A 6,000-nucleotide genomic window follows, 5' to 3' on the forward strand; every position below is an offset into this window, starting at 1 on the left:
AAAGTGCTGGGATTACAGGTGTGAGCCACCATGCCCAGTCGAACTTTGGAATCTTGTCTGAAATATTACCGTTTTTAAATTTGACAACCAATTCAAAAATTAAAAACCACTATGTGGGAAAAACAAAACATACACATGAGCTGGATGTGGCTCTCAGGGTGCTAGTTTGCATTTTGTTAGTCACCTGAGCTGGGCAGACCCCGCCTGACTATTAGAAGCAAGGCTTTGGTGCTTAGCAGGGAAATACCAACTGGAAATGGTTTGTGATCACTTCAAAAGAAAACAAGAGGGTCATTATTACTTTCTTTTTAGATAGGTGTGTTAAACCTGTTCTTAGGAGAATGCTGAAGACATGGTATATCCAATTTTTAAATGCAGAAACTCTTACAAAGACACTGATATGCTTTAATGTCAAAACAATAAGGTAGACCTGACTGAAGAATAATCTTTTTTGTTTTTTTGAGATGGAGTCTCACTCTGTCGCCCAGGCTGGAGTGCAGTGATGCAATCTTGGCTCACTGCTACCTCCACCTCCCTGGTTCAAGGGATTCTCCTGTCTCAGCCTCCCGAGTAGCTGAAACCGCAGGCGCCAGCACCACACCCGGCTCATTTTTGTATTTTTAGTAAAGACAGGGTTTTACCATGTTGGCCAGGCTGGTCTTGAACTCCTGACCTCATGATCCACCTGCCTTGGCCTCCTAAAGTGCTGGGATTATAGGCGTGAGCCACTGCGCCCGGCCTGTGATGATAACTATTAATAAATATGTGTCTGATAAAACCTGCAATCTGCACATACGCATGGACCCACACAAAAAGAGAAGTTTCACCTTATATGGTTACTTGTAAAAATGTAGTCTTTTTACATTTCACTTGGTTGGTCTGCCAAACACAGAGTACATTTACTTTAAAAAAAAAGAAAAGCCAGTTAAAAATATTAACAACACAAAAATACATAAACAATGATTTAAAGCCAAGGGCCTATAAATTGACATGGATTCAGACAGTAAGCAAACATAAATTGAATAACAGAAAATACCGCATCATCCAAAAGGAAGCAAGAACAATAGCCCTGAAAGTGAAAGTGATCCACACCTCAATCCTAGTACCTGGACTCCTGACTACCCTACCGGACTCCCCTACCAGGAGAGGGCAAGCTAACGATTAGGAGAGAGGCAAAAAGACTGCAGGAGAGAGAGGGATAGAAGAAGGAGCTAAAGAGTGATTTGGGTAAGACCTACATGACGTGAAGAAGAGGGAGATGACTTCACCTCACGCTGTAATCTGGAGCAGCCCCATGGGCTTTTGTATTTCTAACTGGAATGCTGCTTCTACAAGTGTTCAGAATCCTTGAGTTTTCCCCTGTGGGTAGGGACCAACACCTGGTTCGTCTAATTGAGGAGCAACTGTGGAAAGAGGGCTGGGCTGGGAGTTACAGTCTTTGGATTGACATGCAGGTTCTGCCACTTAACTTTTCAAAGGCTTCGTTTCCTCATCTGTAAAATGGGGAACCTAAAACCTACCTCATAGTATTGTTGAGAGGAATAACTAATGCCAGGTGTGCAAAGGTGACTCGCTAGAAAAACATGCAGAAACCCTCATCAGTTTGTCTGTTTGGAGAGAAAAAAACTACTTCTCTCTGGTACCTGGCAGCTTGTGAGCTACCACTATTTTTTCTTTCTTTACTTTAAAAAATAAAAACTCTTTTAGGTTCAGGGGCACATATGCAGGTTTGCTATATAGGGAAATTGCATGTCATGGGGGTTGGTTTACAAATTATTCATCACTCAGGTAATAAGCATAGTACCCGATAGGTAGCTTTAAGATCTGCACCCTCCTCCCTCAACTAGACCCTGGTCTCTGTTGTTCCCTTCTTTGTATTTGCATTTGAACTTTTCACCAATATTGCCTCCAAAAATTTACCAGTGGACCCTCCCAACTACAATACTCCTGTTTTTCTTTCCTCTTCTTTATTTCTCTCTTTCTTTCTTTCCTTCACTTCCCTTCCCTCCCTCCCTTCCTCCCTTCTTACCTTACGCCCTCCCTCCCTCTTCCCTTCCTCCCTCGCTTCTTCATTTCTTTCTTTTGTTTCTTTCCTTCCTTTTTTGAGGCAGGAACCCACTGTGTCACCCAGGCTGGATTGCAGTGATGTAATCATAGTTCACAGTAGCCTCGAACTCCTAGGCTCAAGCGATCTTCCTGCCTCAGCCTCCCAAGTAGCAGGGACTACAGGTGTGCTACCATGCCCTGCTAGTTTTTCTTTTTAATTTTTTTGTAGAGATGAGGACTTGCTATGTTGCCCAGGCTTGTCTTGAACTCTTGACCTCAAGCAATCCTCCTGCCTTGGCCTCTCAAAGTGCTGGGATTACAGGCGTGAGCCACCATGCTCGGCTTACACCTGTTTTTCAACATCCTCATCAACACTTATCTTTGACCCTTTTTCAACTTTAGAGGTGATAAATGAACCAATTGATGTTTGTGGCAGCCAGGCTCCAAGACAGTCTCCAATGATCCCAGTCTCCTGGCATTCACACCCCATGAGTCTTCTCTCACATCAAATCAGAGCTGGTCTGTGTGAACACAGAGGCTACATAATTTGCAGGACTTAGTGTAAAAGCAGGAAAATGTGCTAATAAAGGTAATAAAAAGGTTTCCTTTTCTCCTGTAGTCTCTCATTAAACTTGTCATAGTATTTTTTATTAGCTACCTAGTGTTATCCCAGGTAAAGAAAAATTAAAATGTTGAAATTTTAGCACAAAATTTACATTCGTCTTTATATTGTGCCATGCCAGTTTTAAATGCAAATATAAGAGCATTTAACTCATATGGAATCACCAAAATTACACAATTCATATTTTGTGGCTTGTACATGTACATGTATTTTGATCTTACTGGAACAAAATGAAGCACAAAATTATTTAATAACTTTATTTATTTATTTATTTATTTGAGATGGAGTCTCTGTTGCCCAGGCTGGAGTGCAATGGTGCAATCTCAGCTCACTGCAGCCTCTGCCTCACTGATTCTGCCTCAGCCTCCCGAGTAGCTGGGATTACAGGTGGCTGCCCCTAGGCCTGGCTAATTTTTTTTGTATTTATAGTAGAGACAGGGTTTCACCATGTTAGTCAGGCTGGTCTCGAACTCCTGACCTCAGGTGATCCACCCACCTTGGCCTTCCAAAGTGCTGGGATTACAGGAGTGAGCCACCACATAACTCTTCTTATTTTACGTCTTTTTTTTTTTTTTTTTTTTTTTTGCTACAAAATCTGGTTCTGTTGCCGAGGCTGGAGTGCAGTGGCACAGTCTTCGCTCACTGCAACCTCAGCCTGCTTGTTTCAAGCCATCCTCCCACCTCAGCCTCCCGAGTAGCTGGGACTACAGGTGTGTGCCACCAGGCCCAACTTAATTTTTGTGTTTCTTATAGAAAAGGGGTTTCACCAGGTTGCCCAGGTTAGTCTTGAACTCATGAGCTCAAGCGATCCACCTGCCTTGGCCTCCCAAAGTGCTGGGATTACAGGCATGAGCCACCGCGCATGACCTATTTCACTTCTTGATATTTGCACATTCTACCTACACATTCTACCTGCTCACCTTGTCTTTGCTTTGAGTCTCACTGAACTCCCAACAGAATACTGTGCATTGCTAATGCTATATGCAAATGAGGTGGCAAGGAAGAGTGGTGGACACACATATTGTGTGTATCTCCTCTGCTCAAAAATGTACCCCATTGTCCCATTTCACTTGCAAAATTAAAATTCAAAGATAAGGCCAGGCACGGTGTCTCACACCTGTAATCCCAGCACTTTGGGAGGCTGAGGCGAGTGGATCATGAGGACAGGAGTTCAAGAACAGCCTGGTCAAGATGGTGAAACCCATCTCTACTAAAAATACAAAAATATTAGCCGGGTGTAGTGGTGGGCACCTGTAAGCTCAGCTACTTGGGAGGCTGAGGCAGAGAATTGCTTGAACCTGGGAGGTGGAGGTTGCAGTGAGCCAAGACCGTGCCACTGCACTCCAGTCTGGGCAACAGAGCGAGTCTCTGCCTCAAGAAAAAAAAAAAAAAATCAAAGATAAAATTTTAAAGAATATCGGTATGGCAATAGCAGAGCTCTAAACCAAGCACCGGGCTCTCCTGAGTACAGGGCCCTCTGTGACTGCACAAGTTGCATGCTCACGAAGCTGGCCCTGTGTGACCAATAGAGAATGGTGGACATGCCACGTGTGTCTGCCAAGGTTAGATCATAGAGTCATTATAGCTTCTGTCTTGCTCTCTTGGATTGCCTGCTGTGAGGAAGTCAGTCACCATGTTGTGAGGATGCCCAAACAGCCCTGTGGAAAGTCCCATTTGGTGAGGAATTGAAGCCTTTTTGCCAACGCCCCAGCACCAGCTCGCAAGTCATATGAGTGAGCCCCCTTGGAAATAGATCCTTCACCTCCTGTCAAGCCTACAGATGGCTGCAGCCCCAGTCAAAATCTTGACAACAACCTCACGAAAGACTCCAAACCAGAAGCTTAGCAACTTCTGAATTCCCACCCTACAAAAACTAGAGATAATAAATGTTTATTATTCTTTTAAGGTGCTAAGCTTTGGAATGACTTATCATTCAGCAATAGATAACTAAAATAATGCTGTAATTTACATTTGCTTTAATTTTTTTTTTTTTTTTTTTGAGACAGAGTCTCGCTCTGTTGCCCAGGCTGGAGTGTAGTGGCCAGATCTCAGCTCACTGCAAGCTCCGCCTCCTGGGTTTACGCCATTCTCCTGCCTCAGCCTCCTGAGTAGCTGGGACTACAGGCGCCCACCACCTTGCCCGGCTAGTTTTTTGTATTTTTTTTTAAGTAGAGACGGGGTTTCACTGTGTTAGCCAGGATGGTCTCGATCTGCTGACCTTGTGATCCACCCATCTTGGCCTCCCAAAGTGCTGGGATTACAGGCTTGAGCCACTGTGCCTGGCCACATTTGCTTTAATTTTAATAAGATGTGTTACCTTTTTGCATGCTTGATGGTTATTTGTATCTCTTTTTTCTTTGACTTGCTCATTTATTTTGTTCATGTTTATTGGATCATTTATCTTCATCTTACTGATATATAAAGAGCTCTTTGTAAACCAAGGAAATTAGCTTTTTTGGCTATATGTATTGCGCATGTTTTTCACCGTTTATAATTTTTTGAATATTTTTTATTACAGAAGTTTTAAACATTTACTGTGGTTAAATTAATCAATTTTTCCCGTTACACATGCTAGATTTTGCTCCAAACATAAAGGCTTTTCTCATTCCACAGTTGTAAAAATGTCTATCCATGTTTAGTTGTTTTTTTTTATTTTTAAATTTTTATTATTATACTTGAAGTTCTAGGGTACATGTGCACAACGTGCAGGTTTGTTACCTATGTATACATGTGCCATGTTGGTGTGCTGCACCCATTAACTCATCATTTACATTAGGTATATCTCCTAATGCTATCCCTCCCCATTCCCCCCATCCCACGACAGGCTCCAGTGTGTGATGTTCCCCACCCTGTGTCCAAGTGTTCTCATTGTTCAATTCCCACCTACGAGTGAGAACGTGCAGTGTTTGATTTTCTGTCCTTGTGATAGTTTGCTCAGAATGATGGTTTCCAGCTTCATCCATGTCCCTACAAAGGACATGAACTCATCCTTTTTTATGGTTGTATAGCATTCCATGGTGTATATGCGCCACATTTTCTTAATCCAGTCAAAATCTTGACAACATTTTGATGGAGATTTGGGTTGGTTCCAAGTCTTTGCTATTGTGAATAGTGCCGCAATAAACATACGTGTGCATGCGTCTTCGTAGCAGCATGATTTATAATCCTTTGGGTATATGCCCAGTAATGGGATGGCTGGGTCAAATGGTATTTCTAGTTCTAGATCCTTGAGGCATCGCCACACTGTCTTCCACAATGATCGAACTAGTTTACAGTCCCACCAACAGTATAAAAGCGTTCCTATTTCTCCACATCCTCTCTAGCACCTGTTG

This window comes from Papio anubis, chromosome 7 (genome assembly GCF_008728515.1).
Source record: "Papio anubis isolate 15944 chromosome 7, Panubis1.0, whole genome shotgun sequence".
NCBI lineage: Eukaryota > Metazoa > Chordata > Mammalia > Primates > Cercopithecidae > Papio > Papio anubis.